The 19106-nt window shown below is 38.9% G+C and overlaps 1 protein-coding gene across 4 annotated transcripts in view; it reads left to right on the plus strand.

The window, feature by feature from the left end:
* Nucleotides 1-19106, plus strand: part of Orp8 (Oxysterol-binding protein-related protein 8) — a 565732-nt gene that overhangs the window by 483709 nt on the left and 62917 nt on the right. The window lies entirely within an intron of this gene.

Consider the following 19106-nt stretch of genomic DNA (forward strand, 5'->3'; position numbering starts at 1 on the left):
TATGTAAGTACTGGGAATGCACTGTTTGTGGTCAAGGTCACTACCTTCCATCTTGCATGCCAAATTTTACATCTTTGTATTTTTGCAGAGAAATTTCATACCAAGAGCAATTAACATTTATAATACTCATAGCTTCTAATGTAATACAGTAGACTCCCTTTAGTTCGGCAACCTCGGGACTGGACCCTAGGCCGGATTAACTGACAATATGCTATAAATACCAATATTTTGCTTAATTGAAGTACAGTACATAAATAATGTTACGAATAAAACTCCATCTGCTTCATTATACTCTAATTTATTTCAGGATGACCCAATAAATGCACACACGCACATATATACACACACAATTCTAATCAGCTATGAATGGCCACACTTATTAGTTACTGCCTGTTTGCAAATTGCTCTTCCTTATGGCTTAACAGGTGGTCCAGCCCGTTGCTCTACCCGGGGACACTTAATCCTTACTTTCACTTCCCCAAGTCCAGTCACCTCAACAGCAACTGTGTGTAGACCGCTGGATCTGAACACAGGGTTACGGACCACTTAACACATGACGACTGTTCATTGGTTCGACTCCACAGACAGTCCAGTAATTCACACAGTCACATGCAGTGAACAACTGAACAGCTCAACAGTATTCAACAGCAGGACGATACTCACAACAGCGAACATTAACACAGGGCCATTTATCCTCGCACTCACGATAGCAGGTTTTTCACTGACTCGCGGCGATCCTCAGTCCACAAAAATACACAGCACACAGTACTCTCAGGTAGTACACGTCTTCCGGTCCGTCGCCTCCAGCTCATCTACTCAATGGTCTTTCCGACATCACCACAACAGCTCACTTGCTGGGGCCTTGTATTTATACCTCAGTCTTGGGCCACTAGAACATTCAGGGTTCGGCTGGAGATTGAACTTTCCTGTCGTATGTTCCAGAAATCACATGGAGAAACTAGATGAAGGGAACAATAGAGGAAGGGCCGTGGCATGCCCTCAGGCGGGCTGGGAAGTTCCCCAAGCTGGCTTAGTCATCCCCTTTCAGGTAATATCGAAGGGGCAGCGACAAGGCTGATTGCCGCTTGAGCCCGTAACAGTAAATAACCATTTATGAGGAAAGTAGTATTAATGTGTCTTTACCAAGTGTGAAATGGATTAATGTTGCCTGTATGATGTCTCCATACACTATTCAAGTTTCACTCCCGATGAGACATAGACACTCATGGTAGAAAATTAAATGCAGAAAAACATTATTACAAAAACTCAGAATTTAATTTGTAAAGGTACACTAACACTTCATATAAACATCACAAACTGTCCAAAGCTTGATGGCTGCAGTCGCTTAAGCGCGGCCAGTATCCAGATATAAACATCACAAACTGTCCAAAGCTTGATGGCTGCAGTCACTTAAGCGCGGCCAGTATCCAGTACTCGGGAGATTGTGGGTTCAAGCCCCACTGTCAGCAGCTCTGAAGATGGTTTTTTGTTATTTCCCATTTTCACACCAATCAAATGCTGGGCACGGTTGCTTCCTTCCCATTCCTAGCCCTTTCCTGTTCCATCACTGCCATAAGACCTATCTGTGTTGGTGCGATGTAAAGCAACTTGTAATAGATAATAATCTTGTTGTAATAAATAATAATAATAATAATCTTGTTGGATGGTGGAAAGATGACGATTAGCCTCATGAACTTGTAATCCCAAAGCCAAGAATCTATTATGCTTGACAGCATTTACATGCTCCAAATACCAAGTTTTGATACTTCTCCCTGTTTTACTGATATACGTACTGCTGCAATCAAAACATTTCAATCTCTGCACACTTGAGCGTGTGTGTGTTAACTGGATTCAATGAACTGGAATTGTAAAATTTACAAAACTTATTGTTTGAGGTTCTGACTGCTATTCAAACATTTTTTTAAAGGGTTCTTTAACCCATATATGCCTACTGTCTTTTTAAAAGTACAGCTGACACCACAGGACACCAATATACGAAGCGTGTTTAAGTAAGGTCCGTTTTGTTGTAGACACTAATAGTTCGCACGTATATCGCAGCGAGCGCGTGCGTCGTGTACCGACATGCCTCGGAACAACTGTGCTCAGTTTGAGCTCTGTAACTAACCTGTATGGGTCTACGGTTCTGTTCTGTGCTTTCAAAATGTTTAAGAGTATCAACTCGCCCGCCACATGTGAGGTTCGGTCAGTGATACGGTTTATGTCAGCAAGGAACCTGTCTGCTGCAGAAATTCATTGACAGATTTGCGAAGTGTACAGTGATACTGTTATGAGTGAAAGCAAAATGCGTAAGTGGGTACGACAATTCAAAGATGGCCGTGACAACGTCCATGATGAGGACCACTCCGGTCGCCCTTCTTTGATTACAGATGATTTGGTGGCTTCAGTTGAAGCATAGATTTGTGAGAACAGGCGCTTCACAATAACAGGTCTCTCAAACGAATTTACTGACGTGTTGAGATCAGTGCTTTACAACATTGTTTCTGAACACCTAAAGTTTAGGACACTATGCTCCCGTTGGGTCCCGAAACTCCTAAGAGAGGACCACAAAAACCAAAGATTTGAGTGTGTGATGAAGTTCTTGACTCGTTATGACAAAGAAGGTGACGGCTTCTTGAGTCAGATCGTAACTGGAGACGAAACCCTTTGCATATCATGCCCGAATCAAAGCAACAGAGCATGGAATGGAGACACACACACTCGCCTGTAAAGGTGAAGGCCAAACAGACTCTGTCCCAGTGCAAAATCATGGCGTTGGTGTTTTGGGATAGGCATGGTGTTTTGTTGGTCGACTTCATACAATGAGGAACAACTATCATTGCAGAAGCATACTGCCAAACCCTGAGAAAGCTACGCAGAGCGATTCAAAACAAAAGACGCGGCATGCTGACAAAGGGAATTGTCTTTCTCCATGACAATGCAAGACCTCACACTGCAGGTCAGACATGCGATTTATTGGACAGTTTTGGCTGGGAAGTTTTAGACCACCCACCCTACAGTCCTGATCTTGCGCCGAGCGATTAGCATCTGTTCCTCCACCTCAAACATCACCTCAGTGGCAACCATTACAATGATGACGACGACGTGAAAACGGCAAGTTTCAATGAAGAGGGTATTTTAAAATTGGTTACGGGGTATGATAAGTGTTTGAACAAACTTGGCAACTATGTTGAAAAATAGAGTGAAGTATGTACTTTCTGAAAATGAATTTACTTTTTTGAAATAACCCTTCGTTGTGTACTTATTTTCAAACAGACCTTACTTAAAAAACACACCTCCTATAACAGAAGTGCACAGTCCATGTTAGAGCTTGGAAAACCGGGCAAGTTGGCCGTGCTGTTAGAGGCGCGCGGCTGTGAGCTTACAATAATAATACCAATATAAATGGTCCGTTATTGGACATTATAAATTTTCCAGCTAACTCATTCCTGTTTGCTAGCGTTTCGCCCCCGTGTGCTAGGCTGGGCTCATCAGTTGTTACCTAGCACACCTACCAAGACGCTGGCTAGTGCATATCGTGGAGGCCACTGTGTAGGCTAATTGTAGCCACCGGCAGTGCCAATGCACTATGAGAGACTTTGTCTCCTTATCAAAAATTGATGTCTGCTTGGCCATCATCTGATTAGCCTATGCAGTGGCCTCCACGGTATGCACTAGCCAGCGTCTTGGTAGGTGTGCTAGGTACCAACTGATGAGCCCAGCCTAGCACACGGGGGCGAAACGCTGACAAACAGGAATGAGTTAGCTGGAAAATTTATAGTGTCCAATAACGGACCATTTATATTGGTATTATAAATTTACTCATTCGGGACAAATATTTCAGATTCCCTATGGGAATCAACATCTAAATCATGTGAGCTTACATCCGGGAGATAGTGGGTTCGAATCCCACTGTCGGCAGCCCTGAAGATGGTTTTCCGTGGTTTCCCATTTTCACACCAGGCAAATGCTGGGGCTGTACCTTAAATACAGCCACGGCCGCTTCCTTCCAACTCCTAGGCCTTTCCTATCCCATCGTCACCATAAAACCTATCTGTGTCGGTGCAACGTAAAGCCACTAGCAGGAAAAAAAAAAAAGCTTGGAAACAAAGTTGTCCGCAGCGCTCCTAGTGGTATGGCTGCTAAGTAATAGCACAGCCCAATGGATCCCTTGCTGCACTAGCGAGGGCGGCGCATCAAGTTGGCCGCGGTTATAGGTATGAGAATCTTAGCTTGCAAAGTACCTCCTGGTATGAAAAATTTCGTTTTGTTATATAGAATATCCCACCACCCCACACGTTTCTCAATATCTTAACATGCTGAATAACATATAATAGTCTACATTTTTTCTTTCATAAGGAATATGGCATGACTGAGCAATATGTTTTACTACTGGTTCATAAATTACTTTGTATTTTCAGACTTTCGTATACATAATGAAACGAAATTCAATATGTTATTCAATATGTTAAAATACTGAGAAACGTGTGGGGACGCGGGATATCCTAAATAACAAAACGATAGTTTTCATACCAGGAAGTACTCTGCAAGATAAGATTCTCATACCTATCACTGCGGCCAGCTCGCTAAATTCGGAAACCTACAAGCTGAAAAATAAACTTTGTCATTGGGAACAGAACCACAGTGTCGCATACAATGACATTGTGTGTTCATTTTGGAATGAGGAGCTTTGAGTAGTTTGTATTCTGTGGGAGAAACACTAACATAACCTTATCAACCAATAAAAGCAATATCGTGATGACATTTGAAGTTTATTGAATTGTAACTTAATATATTGAAAACACTACAAACATTATAAATGACAACAGGAGAAGCAGATGAAACTGATATTTCCTTCATTGAAAGGACAGGTACATGAAAGAAAACAATCAATCAATCATCAGTGATCTGCGTTTAGAGTTGTCGCTGAGGTGGTAGTTTCATTACAACATTCACCATCACACAAGTCTTAAAATTGCCTAGGACTTCATCAGTTACCGAAGACTACAGTAGCGTGGTTTCAGCAAAAGTACAAGCATCAATAAAATACGTATATCTTCATTATAGACGGTTATGCCCTTCACCGTTCAGCCTACAATCCTCTGTGAAGTAACTATGTCTCTTCAAAGCTCTCTTTTCGTAACTAGCTCTGTGGTTTCGTTTAGTTCTACACCTCGTACCTTTAAGTGGTGGTGATCATTGATTTGAGAAGAAGTACAACTAATCAACCATCCTCTATATAACACTAATCAGAGAGAAAAAATGGAAGGGATACGACACTTTGAAAAGTGAAGATATCGGACAAAGGAAGACAAGGACCATGAAAAAGAAAGACTCCCTAGGATTCGCAACCTAGTACCCTCAGGGTCGAAAAGAACAAAAGCTGGCCAAGGGAGGTCTGATAAAATAGATGAAAGTGAGGAGCCTGGCAAGTAATTGGATGTAATGCTAATACTCAGTCTAAGTACCCCGTGGTCAGCAACCCATGCTCCCAAGTTTGAAGCCACTAGGGCCGCTTTTAGTCGCCTCTTATGACAGGCAGGAGATAGTGTGGGTGTTATTCTACTCCCCCCCCCCCCACACACCCACACACACACACACACACACACAGGTGAATCTGACCTTAAAATCCCTGAAAACTCGGTCTAATCATCACCTTGGTCTAACCCTATCTCTCTTACCCTCCATAACCAAGTCCATTATTCTCCTAGGAATTATCTTCATCCATTAATTCCTGCCGTGGGTGGAGGCGATGGAACAACACCCACAATATCCCCTGTCTGTCATAAGAGGCAACTAAAAGGTGCTCTGGAATTGGGAGCCTGGGTTGGCGACCACGAGGCCCTTAGCTGAGACCTAGCATTGCTTCCACTTGCTTGTGCCAGGCTCTTCACAGTCTATCCTATCCAACCTCCCTTGGTCAATACTTGTTCTTTTCCAACTCTGACGGTATTACATATGGAGGTCTAGGGAGTATTTCATTTTCCTGCCCTTTGTGGCCCTTTTCTTTCTTTGACAGGTTCCTTCATTTTTCGAAGTGTCAGATCCCAGGACTCCCAGGACCACTCGCTAGGCCACTCAACTTTTGCCCATGGTTCACGAACTAGGATGTGACTACAGAAACCCACACCATGAACTCATACAGCATAATACAGATAATATTTACAACCACACAAGTCTTAGAATTCCTCAGCCTACATATGACAATGTGTAACCTAATCAATGAAAGACAAGCAGTATACAATAGGCTGTACACATATAATGCTTACAGCCACACAAGTCTTAAAACTAAATTACCTAGGCCAACATATGGCATGGCATAGCAAACCCAATCGACCAATGAAGAAAATATATTGGTGCCAGTGAAAAGGACAAGCAATCATACAATCTATACAACTGCACAAGTCTTAAGACTACCTAGGCCTGCATTCAGCTAACCTGATAATAAATTCTAGCAAAATGAACACTGTTTACAAACACAATTGTTACTGGGATTTGAATTTTTTAAACCTTTTTGTCATGTCCAGCTGAATACTTTCTCTTGACCAAATGTTTACACACTTTTAAATGAGAAATGTAAGAGCTGCCTGCAAAATTACATTTTCAGGACAATGTTTCCTACAAAAGGAGTAGACTGGCCTGGAGAATACACCTTTAAAGCTATCTTCTAATCCTTCTGTATGACCATTCCAAAAATATATACAATTGGTCATGAATACGAAGCAGAAAATCTTTCAGTTGTTCACTGGCATACTGCAAGTTAGCTGATGAACTGTTTTCTTTGAAATACGTAAATAAATGGCTTTCAGTCAAGTTAGGTCAATATAGATTTCCCTTGCACACATCACACTCATTATTTATACCTAAAACTTTCAAAATATATCCTTCTACATATGTCACAGCTTGAATGTCCTCCAAAATTTCAGACTTGACTGGTCTGACTTGAGACAGTACACGATCAACAGAGGCAGCGCCATTTACGTACTCCTGGATTGTCATCATCAGCACTTTTAAAAACTGATGTATGTGTATGTTCAGTCTTCAGCCCTAAGGCTGGTTGGATCCTCAACAGCTCTGCCATCAGCTGTCATAGATGACCTAGGCATCACTGAAGGGGCATACTAGGGAAATGAGGAGTGAGGTAGTTTCCCGTTGCTTTCCTCACCAAGCCAGAAGTTGCTATTACATATCAGTCTGCCAAGCCCACTGAAATGCATGCACCAACCGACCTTATGAGCAACATTTTCACACCATTCATAGCAGGGACTGGCTGCAAAAGGAATGGCATTACTAGAATCGCTCATACCTCAGTCAAAGCCAAGGATAAGACAGAGACAGATCAATGAAAGTAACAAAATTGCTCTAGCCCATACCAGAAGACATAGTGCACTGTAAACACTAGGTCCTGCCAGCAAAGGCACATAAAAACTGATATAAATTGCTAAAGGGAAAACAATTATCACTCTCACACTTACCCATAGTATTGAAGGGCAAACCCCATATTATTTCCAATACACATTTTTAAAGATATTACAAACTGAAAACATGTAGGATTTGTGTTGGAAATGCCATGCTGTCATATGCAACATAATGCATTCTCTAAGTGGTCCTGATTGAGAGCTTTCATATTAAGATACCTGAATCCTACTTTCTTCTACCTATATCACAAAAACATGCCAGATCTTACAGTAATCTGCCACCCATCAATGAAACTGAATGTGCATGTCTTATCTGTACCACTTTTAAGGTCTCTTATTTTCCAGGTACCGGTACGTATCTCTTTCAGAATAGTGTTCCAAAACTCAATATGTGGAGAATTTCCTGAAAGGGCACATCTATACATCTTACTTTCATGGGCATTCTGGTTACAACTGTTCAAAGAATCCAGAAGGTTGTAACTTGCTTCTACAAATTCTGCTGTGTATATAGTTGTGAGGGTAACACTTTGAGTAGCTACATATGTTTCAATTACAGCTGCCACAGTATGGCTTAAATGTGCAGCAGCAACTTTAACTTTCATTCTAACATAGCTATCCTGGAAGTTGAAATGTTGTTTTCTCAGTTTTTCTCAGTTTGGGCAAAGTTTTAAATCTTTTCTCTTGGTCTATATTGAATATTGAATGTACTTACATTTTACCACCCTGTGATCACTAACCTGAATCTTATTTTCAATTAAGGCACTTCAGGTATTTTTCAGAAGAAGGGGAACATCATATATGACAACAATTGGTTCACTATTCACAAGAAAATGGAATGGACTGGGTCTATCTAAATTACCTTTGACAATGCTTTCTGATTTCTCGAGCCATGGTCACAAATTGTGCAAACAACTTTCAACCCTTACTTATAACAAATTCAATCTGCTGTTGTAAGGCTACATTACTTGCTGAATTTGTGGTGAAATAATAGGCAATTACAGTATTTGTTTCTAAGTTCTGTGAATACCTCTTAACAAGAAACTAATGCATGATTTGCTAGAGCAGGTGACCTTCCTAAAGGACCAAGATCTTCATATCCACATATACCTTGTTTATTAGCCTCATAATATAACCCCTTTTCTAGTGACATTTCATCAAATAGGAGGCCACAGTATTTGTCAATATCGGACATTTTAGAACCTCTACTTTCAGCACTTCACCTATCTCATAAGGTATTTGAGATGGTAAAGAGTTCAAAGGCCTGACAGAGGGAAGATTATGGAGTAACCAAATATCGATATAAGCGAGACCCACATATATAAATTGAGTGCCATAACCTTATCCTCATTATACCACATACCAGATAGAGCTTTGTTAGCATTCTGTAACTGAGCACCGATAAATGATTTACTGACAAAAAATTATACTCACCTTCATCCATAACAGTTTGTGTGTTTTCTCCAATCTCAATCTCTTCAGCATCACTTAATACTGAAAAATCTAGATTACAAATCATGTTTGTAAAATTACTGAAATTTCATTTAGGCCTACATTCCTATTTTATGCCAAGCTATTAGGCTACTTGACACAGGCATGTCTAAGTTACAGGGATTATAGGGGATAGTTTCCAGATGTTTAATATGAAGATAAAGTTGGAATTCAAGAGGACAGATTGGGGCAAATATTAATTTATAACACGAGGAGTAAGGGATTGGAATAAATTATTAAGGGAAATGTTCAATAAATTTCCAAGTTTGTTGAAAATACTGTATTAAAGAAAAGGCTAGGTAAACAATTGATAGATAATCTGCCACATGGGCAACCACCCTAAATGCAGATCATTGATTGATTGATTGATTGATTGAACATCATCATAATTGGTGCCTAGTGTGCCAGTAGTTAATAAGGTCCTTCTCAAGAAAATGAACTTCACAAACATAAAAACTAGAACAATTTACACCATCACTCACACGACACACATGCTTCCACTGCTTCAGAGAATCCTTATTTTTTTTAAATGCTTATTCTTGATGTTGAGATTGCCAGTCATATCGACATAACAGCCACTTGTACATGCTAAAAACTTGCAGGAGTACTTTAACCTCAAGGTGTTACCTCTCTGAAATAAAAAACATCACATTTGAAAACAAAGTTTCAAAACTGAAAACAATGTAATGGAAGGAATGAAAAAGTAATGATTTAATACACTATTTATAAGTACATTTCCATAACTTACCTTCACTGTGCTTATCATCTTTCAGCAGAAAATATCGTCTCACATCGTTTATGTTCTGACTACATGTATCTTACAATGAAATTGCAAAACTACAGAACTCGAACATATGGCAATACTTGGACATTAATCGTATCCAAAAAAATTAACAGACTCCTCCTTCATCGCAACTTCTTCTATAATATTAAGCCGTACAGAACTCATTCGCCATCGCCATTTTCCAATTTAGGACTATGATTACGAACAAAGAGAATATTACGAGCATAGGCCATGAGGCCAACCCAGCCAATCACGACGCGACTTTTCCCCTTGCAGCGCTTCCAAGTGGTATGGCCCTGAAGTACGGCTTGTTGCACTTTTGTCATATCTCACCTTCACCCCTGTGGCTGACATTCCTGTATTACTTATCAGTTATTGTTGCTGGCTATAGGGACCGTGCATATAGCGAGTGCTGCCATCTGGTGACTTTATCTGAAGTAACTGGTAGGAGCATTTTTCACCATCGAGTTATTGAATAGTGTTTTTTATTTTACTAGCTGTAAGTCTTTGACTGTTCACGTTGCTTACTGAGGTAGCCTACATTTTTATTAGGTTCTTTCAGCATATTCTCTTAGCATGAACGATACTCATAGTACCGCATCAGTAAACGCAGTAAATGTCACGTGAGCTGTTCCATGTATGGTTGTAATTAAACCTACTAAAACAGCCCACCAGGAACGAAATTCTTTCCTTTTCCAGCCGCAGCTGCCCATAAATCAGAAGGGAAGCATGGATAACATATTTAAAACGTTCAACACTTGATGGAAAACTGTGGGTTCCTGCCAGTAATTCCAGAATCTGCATCCGACACTTTACTGATGGAACACCTACCAGAGAGCATGATAGCCCTGGATATAAACTAGAGGAATCTGACAGTCAGGTACAAGAGGAGGAAAGGGAGGCAAAGTGAAATGCAAGAAAACATGAATTCTGTTCCTGAATCACAATCTCCCCTAACTGTTTGTAGTATAGGTATTCAGGCTGATAATTTACCATTTTCATATGACCAGGGAAATGTAAATGTGCTATTTTGTAATTTATATTTGCCCAGTGATAATTCAAAATGTGATTCAGAAACTCTGACGATTTTACACACGAAAGTGTTAGACAAACAAAACACGTACGGAAGCGCTGCAACGTAGCAGAAAAAATAGTTGTAAGGTACTAAAGTATGTATCCATATTACTCTCTTCGAGTAAAATATTTCTTACTTTTTCTTAATTTACCGCAGATTTTACACTTTATTTGAAAAAACAATTATTATCTTCTATTTGGGACAAATAATACTGTGACATTTCGTAGATCGGATTCGTTCACGTAAGCAAAGGATCTAAATTAAGATTTTTTTAAATTCTTATCTTGATATATGGGGTTTGACTAACATTTGTCTCTCTCAAACATAAACCAGATACTTCTTTTGAAAGTTTTTCTTCCACCTGATATATGTGATGGCTATCATTAAGCTCTCTTCCTTTCCTCAAAGTAGAATTCCTAAAATACTGAGAACTCCACATAATTTTCTGAAAACCCACAAGAATAACAGCATTCGACATAGCTGATTAATTCAAATTATACGTATTCACAACACATTTCAATAAGTAAACAATGACAGCTGATGTTATTCTGGTGTTTCTCCTACCGATGAATAATCGTCTCTTCCGCTAGGGGCGCTGCGGTCGAAAATTTGTTGTTACGCACGGTCCCTATAATGGGTTTGGTTTAACAGTGTTGCAGTGTTGGAGGGAAAGAGGAGAAGAATCTATTGGGAAGGTAGTCGTGATACCCATAATGACCTTGTTCCTAGTGTCATGTCCAGAGACAGGTTTGAATTCATATTTTCAAATTTTCATTGTGACGATGAGAATTTAGACAAGTCAGTTCGATTTGCCAAAGTCCGACCACTCTTTGATTTGCTCAACAAAGCATTTCAAAAATATGCACCTCATCAATAATTTCATCGTGTAGACGAGGCTATGGTGCTGTATTTCAGCAGACATGGGTGTAAACAACATATTTTTGGCAAACCCGTACACTATGGGTATAAGCTATGGCTTGCCAGTACTGGCTATGTCATTTGGGTGGACCCATACCAAGGAGCAAAATCTGAAATCCTGGCAGCTTATAAAGAACTGGGTTTAGGGCCAGCAGTTGTGCTACAATACAGTGAAACATCACATTTGTCTGTGACAACTTTTTCACTACAATACCTTTGTTGGAAGAACTATCCGCGAGGGGCATACGAGCTACAGGAACAGTTAGGGAAAATCGCACCTCCATGTCCTCTTATGCTCTATTAATCATGCTGTGATACGGGCCCTACTTTGAGTTGGGATGTACCTTGATGGTAGTAGACGTTTGAGTGGGTTTTCTATATTTCTATATTTTTAATTTAAAATGATCGTCAAATCTGGTGATGATTAGATCAAGGTAATTGATAGATTCATTGATCTCTTTTTCCAAAGTAAACTTAATGTGAGGATCCATGCTGTTAAACAATTCTAATGTTGCTTCACTGCCATTCAACTGTTTGTCTGTTTCCACCAGAACATTGCCTGCATATCTTAACCAGCAGTCTATTTTAGCTACTGTATGTTACTGATATTAGTGTACTCAAAATGATCCATATATTTCCGCTAAGATCCTCTGAGAGCGACGAACCCATGGGAAGACCGTATTGCTTATAAATGACATCATTGAAAGTAAAATTATTATTATGAAGAACAAATTCTAGGATATTCATGAATTCTTCTATTTCAAGAATACTCTTTTTGCTGTGGTGTCTTAAGTTGGTGCTAATGATGGCTATGGTTTCTTTAATGGGAATACCGATCGAGTTGGCCGGGCGATTAGGGGCGCGCAGCTGTGAGCTTGCATCCGGGAGATAGTGGGTTCAAACCCCACTGTCGGCAGCCCTGAAGATGGTTTTCCGTGAGTTCTCATTTTCACACCAGACAAATGCTGGGGCTGTACCTTAATTAAGACTAAGGCCGCTTCCTTCCCATTCCTAAGCCTTTCCTATTCTGTCACCGAGCTCGATAGCTGCAGTCGCTTAAGTGCAGCCAGTATCCAGTATTCGGGAGATAGTAGGTTCGAACCCCACTGTCGGCAGCCCTGAAAATGGTTTTCCGTGGTTTCCCATTTTCACACCAGGCAAATGCTGGGGCTGTACCTTAATTAAGGCCACGGCCGCTTCCTTCCCACTCCTAGCCCTTTCCTGTCCCATCGTCACCGTAAGACCTACCTGTGTTGGTGCGACGTAAAACAACTAGCACTTGTATTCTGTCATCGCCATAAGACCTATCTGTGTCTGCGACGTAAAGCAAATAGCAAAAAATAATAATAATAATAATAATAATAATAATAATATGAATACTAGTAGACATATTAGTGATGTCAATTGAAACTAATGCATAATGTGAAGCAATTTTAAAGTCCTTAAGAATATTAACTAGCTGAGTGAAATTTTTAACTGACTTGTTTGCTAGAAATGTATAATGGTTGCTGAGAAATTTTTGAATGAATTTGGAAAGTTTATAAGTTGGACTGGGTCTGTAGTTTGATAGTTCTCGTGGGCACATCGGCCTTTTGGATCTTAGGAAGAGCTCTAGCTTTAGGTAATTGGGGGTTCATATTAATGAACTTTTGTTGAAGAAGTAATAAGAAGTTCACAACTGAAAGTTGCCGTGCAGATCTTTACTATCTGGAGTGATTATTTTCTCTTATACTGATAGTTAAATGGGAACATTCTTGCTTGTTGTTGGCTTTAAATATAGACTGACTATTGAATGGTATTTAGTGGAGAATCCTCTTGAATTTTGTTAAATTAGTAACAGATGTTCATTATGATAGTTTCTGGCTGCAGATATCACACTAGGCATATTCATTGTCAATAGCCATGAAAAAACTCCACACAGGACTATTACGTCTCTTACTAAACATATTTATGTATTCATCTATTTATTATTTATCTCTCTGTGTGTTATTATATTTATCTATTATGAAGAATTAACTAAAATTATTCACTACACGATGCACTTGTGAGTAAAACAACTCTGATTTACTGAGAGACCAACCACATAAAAACAGGAATGGAAATGGCGATTCCCTTGATCTGTGAGGCAACTACCAGATTTTCCCTGCTGTTACAATTAATTTTTTTAACTCAGTGTGAAATAAATTTAACATTGATGAAAAGTTATTTAATAGAGTTTCTATTCTATAAATATATTTATAAACCATAGGTTTCAGTACTTAAGGTACTTAAGTAAAAGCAATCAAACATACATACCCTATTCATCATCATCATCATCATCATCATCATCATCATCATCGGTTTGCCCTTCCAGCGAGCCGGGTAGGGTGTTTGAAAATGAGCGTCTTCCAAAGTTGCTTATTCAAAATGATTTTGTTGTCCATGATAGATTCCCAATTCCATCCTCTTCTCTCCACGTCTTCCCTGAGTTGGTCCATCCATCTTCTTCTTGGTCTTCCAGCTGGTCTTCTACCTGTTGTTCTCTTTTCCAAATAAGCACATGGTAACCTTGTGCTATTCATTCTTTTAACATGCCCAAACCATTTAAGTCTAGATACCCTAAATCTTTCCTCCATCGATTCATTTAGACCTAGGTTAGATTGGATCTCATAATTTTTCACGTGGCCAAGTCGTGTCTTTTGGAGGGCAGTTCTAGGAAATTTCATTTCACAGGCTTGAATCCTGCTACAATCCTTTGATGTTAGTGTGCAGGTTTCCAGAGAATATGTAAGGATGGCAATGAAATATGACTTGTACAGGGTCATTTTTGTTCTTTGTGGGACCTTCTCATCCCATAGTAGGTGTCTAACAATACTGTAAAAGTTAGAGCCTTTGGTTACTCGGTTTGTTATTTCTATCTCAGCTCTGTTATAATTAGCCATTATGCTTCCTAAATAACTGAACTGGTGTATTACTTCAACTTGGTGGTCCTGTATTTTTATGTTGCATTATGTATTATGTCTGCTGATTTTCACTGCTACTGTTTTGATGGGTTCAGTTTCATTCCATATTCATCAAATTTCTTACACCATACATTCAGATTATTTTGCACTCCCTCCTCTGTTTCATCCCTATTCTTATTTTAAAATGCCGCCTTGTTTTCTGTGTTTAAAAAGTACAATTGCGCTATCTCTCTGGTAAACCTCTGAAACAGAAGTTTGCTTTACAGAAGTAGTTAGTGGTTATAACCAAGGTAACACTGGTAGACCTGTGAATGTGATCAAGTACCCAACGTAAATGATATTTTGTAAACGATATTTTGTCACAGATACTTCCGTCACAGCATATCTGATATATCGGTGACGAAGTAGCAGGCTGTGATTTATCACCCATCTCTACTTCCGGGGTTATTTCTGCATCGCGTACTTGTTGAATTGGAAAACTGTCGTAGAGGTAAATACGTTGGAATGTCTCCTAAACAACGACACACACAAGTATACCTGCATTGTTTTGGATTTCACAGTAGGGACTAAGCAAAGTCAAATTCGTCAGGTCACCGGCGACCTGAACCGATAATAACTAATAACTGACTGATAATAACAGCATCAGGTCACCAGTGGGCACTACACCGTAAAATCAGGTCATCAAAATTCACTGCCGCAAGGAACATGTTAATATTGGCATTATCGTCATTGCATTTTGCAAAATAATAGTCTCCTTGTGTGTCTTACAATATAATGTAAAAATGTTACAATTACTTCTTCATTTACTTACAGTATATAATACATTTCAATATTTTAACCAACTGTTCTGGCACAGTGGAGAATATATGCAATAATCTATGGATAACTAGCTCAACAGGTCATTTTACAAGGAATTTGTTCTTTCCGGAGATCCAAGATAGACTGAAAAGTAGATCAAATCAAACCAAAATCTCTTTTATTTGCAGTGTTAGTAGTGTGATGAATGGTACCATTTTTGTTGTGCAAATATTGTAAATAGGACTGATATTGAAGAAAGTGTGTGGCTGTGTCCCGAGTGTAAACAAACTGATAGTGAGGCAGAACAACAAGAAAGAAAGACTTACAAAACTATAATTAAGATTTTAGGAGTTCTACAAGAAGACAGATTACTAACCCATGACCCTATTTTAACACAGTTTATCTCCAGACATGGAAAATTTGGGTCATATTTTAAGAGGTTAAGAATCAATATCCACAAGCCGTACATTTACATCTGTGAAAGGCCCCAAACTGTTTATCATCTTTTATTTGACTCTCCCATTTTTTAAAGAAGAGGATATGAATTAGTAATTAACTTAAATATGTGCAATATACAATATCAAGCACCTTATAATAATGTATTTCAAAAAAATTGCTGTTATAATGTGTTTGCTAAATTTCTCCATTTTATTTAAAAGTCCTCCCAGTTTTAAGTTTTAGTAGTTTTGTATTAATCTAGTTTTGTCATCTATAGCCCTAATATACCATGTGTAAAATAGGGTTTGTAATTGGATAATAATAATAATAATAATAATAATAATAATAATAATAATAATAATAATAATAATAATGGAAAAAAACGCAGATTATTTACGGTTTTTGAAAATTCACAGTTCACGAATTAAGTATTGCGAATTATCGGGAGAACACTATAGACTTACATAGATGTTAAAATGACATGTTAATTAAAGGATACCTTACAATCACAATATTAAACTAGGAAAATTAGGTTATCTCTTGAGCTCCGCATCTTGCTAACAATGTAACCATCTCTATTCCAGTTGACTGTGAAAGAAGTGTCTTTTCCTGCGTTCTTGACTCCCTATTGAATCGATCTATTGTTCATCTTGGAATGAGGTACGAAGAGGTGCATTCGCGAACATAATATATTAAGTAAAATTATCAATATCCTTATTGTAGAAAGAGATGTTATTTGTTCCATCTTTAGAGGGCTTTCTGTTCACGTTATAAATTCAAAAATAACCTGTACTTGTTCAGGATGGGTTAATAAGGATTATCTACTTAGATGGCAATAGGGAATATCCAGAAGTGTCTCGACAGCCACTCTTTCAATATAAATCCCGTTTATGGTAGGAAAGAATGAAGATCAGTGACGATCTGTGTGTGGTTTTGTTTTTTAATCCGCTGCCTTCTCTACGTTAATTTCATCCCATTTGTCATGCAACATCTGTAGCTGCTCCGCTATATTTTTATATGATAAAACATTCTGTATCCTGTTGCCATTGATGCTTTCACGGCCCGTACTTATAGATGTGATACTGTATAGGCTTTTGGGCTTATGCCGTGTCAAGAAAATAAGATGACACCAGGAAAATAAGGTTATCTCTTGAGCTCCGCGTGACACCTTATTTTCTTGACACGGCATAAGCCCAAAAGCCTATACAGTATCATGTCTATTCTGTATCCTGATATACTTTACTTTGTCCATTGTAGCAACCCGTAATTGCAGGAAGTCGTTGATTCGTTCAATAAATATATGGTAAGTCTCGGTTTGCTTATGTACCTATCATATGACTCCATTTGGAGCAGGCACAAGCCGAATGCTCAAGGCCAACACTGCGCTGTTTACAGTAACTCATATGTATAATCACACCTTAGTAAATAAAAAAAATCACCTTTCCACCACAATAATAATCTTTTGATTATTTATTCTACATTAAGCTGTACTTTAATACATGACATTTTTCATCCTATTTTAAGACATTCTCAGCTGTGTTTTCTTGTTATAGATTACAGATTGAAACAGAGAACAAGGATCCATAAAAACACTATATAATCAACAACTCTTAAATTAAAACGTCTTGTCCATGACAAGGAGAGTAGTAAAAACTTCAATAGGTCTTGTGAGTCTTATCTTCTAATTACAGTATGTATAACATACATTGTTTGTTACAACTCGTTATTTATACAAAGTCACACTTGTGCTCTTGTTTTAAAAATATTCAGCAGTCTATTATATTTTTAAAAAATGTTGACCAGAATCGTAACATAAATAAGCACTATTAAAACAAGGAAAACAACATCTGTAGCTTACTTGTTATGAGGTGGAAAGGGTGTTGTTGGATAAAAACAGAACATTTTTTACTTGATGAAGGTGAAACAAATCCGTAAAATCTGTTAAGTCCAAATCTGGAAAGAGGAGAAATAAAAATTGAATAATATGAGAATGTGAAAGGGACCAACTGATATGTATGTTAAACCTTAAGTGTACTCACCTCACAACTTCCCATAGCTGTCTCACTCACAGCCACCTACTGTGTTCACAGCTGCTCTTCATCAACAGCAGTATTGTAACTTTGTTTGACTGCAGGACCTGCACGTGCAGCAGGGGAAAGAGGGGAGGCAGAGGGGCTCAAAGGGGGTGGAAGAGAATTGTCCCGTCTGCCATGAAAGGGAGATTTCATTTTTCTATGAATATTTTCTTTATTGTAGCCTAATAACATTAACAAGGAGGGGATTTAATCATAAAGAGGATTGCTGTTCTCTAAATTTTCATTCAGATTGTATTTATCATTGAAACACTGGTCTACAGTAGATAGATAACAAGCTTTCTTTCACGTTCATGAGGCTCCCTTTACTAATTCTTTTGATAGCCCTCAAATCTTGCTCTGTGGATGTAAAATTGTGTCATGTTTCCTCCATGTAAGTGCTCATTGCAGAAAATTTGTGATACCTAGCAGCATTAACATGTTTCGTGTGTCTGGTTGCAGACTTCATGTCGTCTGCCCAATGTACGAAGCTCTGCAACCAGCGTGATCAAGTTTATAGACTCCTGAATCTGTGTAATGACTAATCTTGGAATTAACGCTAATTTGGTTGAAGAATACTTTATACGTAGATCGAGTCATAAGTCATGGCAACTATTTTTTTTCTCGCGAACAGGTGACAATACGGAAAATCTAATGTATGCACGGTATGTACTTGCGTATGCCACTAGATGGTGTATGTAAACAACAGTGTGGGTCTAAGCATGCCCCCAAGTTCAGTGTGTGAGTGAGAGTGTCACAAAATGGAAGCCAACAAGCAGGAGCAACAATCGTATATTAAAATAGCAGTTCTCCGCAGCAGAAATGCACGCCAATGCCATGCAGCGCTGCGGTAAGCATTAGGTGTGCATGCCATGCCCTATAGAACAGTGGTGAGGTGGGTAGAGACGTTCAAACAGGGTAGAGTATCAACTGCTGATTTGCCTCGCCCAGGCCATCCAGTGTCCATGGACAAAGTGGACACCTGGGGTGATTATTTCAAAGGTATGTAACAGTGGAGACCTGTCCTTTGTACGTAGTCTTGTGTATTTGCTGTCTATACCATAATAAAACAATGTTTACCAATGGCCTGTGTTCTGTCACTTTCCTACGACAATCTCCGGAAGTCAGAATTTGTCTTCGGGCACTATGCCCTATATTTCCAAATGCATATCTTCC

This window comes from Anabrus simplex, chromosome 3 (assembly GCF_040414725.1).
Source record: "Anabrus simplex isolate iqAnaSimp1 chromosome 3, ASM4041472v1, whole genome shotgun sequence".
Classification (NCBI taxonomy): Eukaryota; Metazoa; Arthropoda; class Insecta; order Orthoptera; family Tettigoniidae; genus Anabrus; species Anabrus simplex.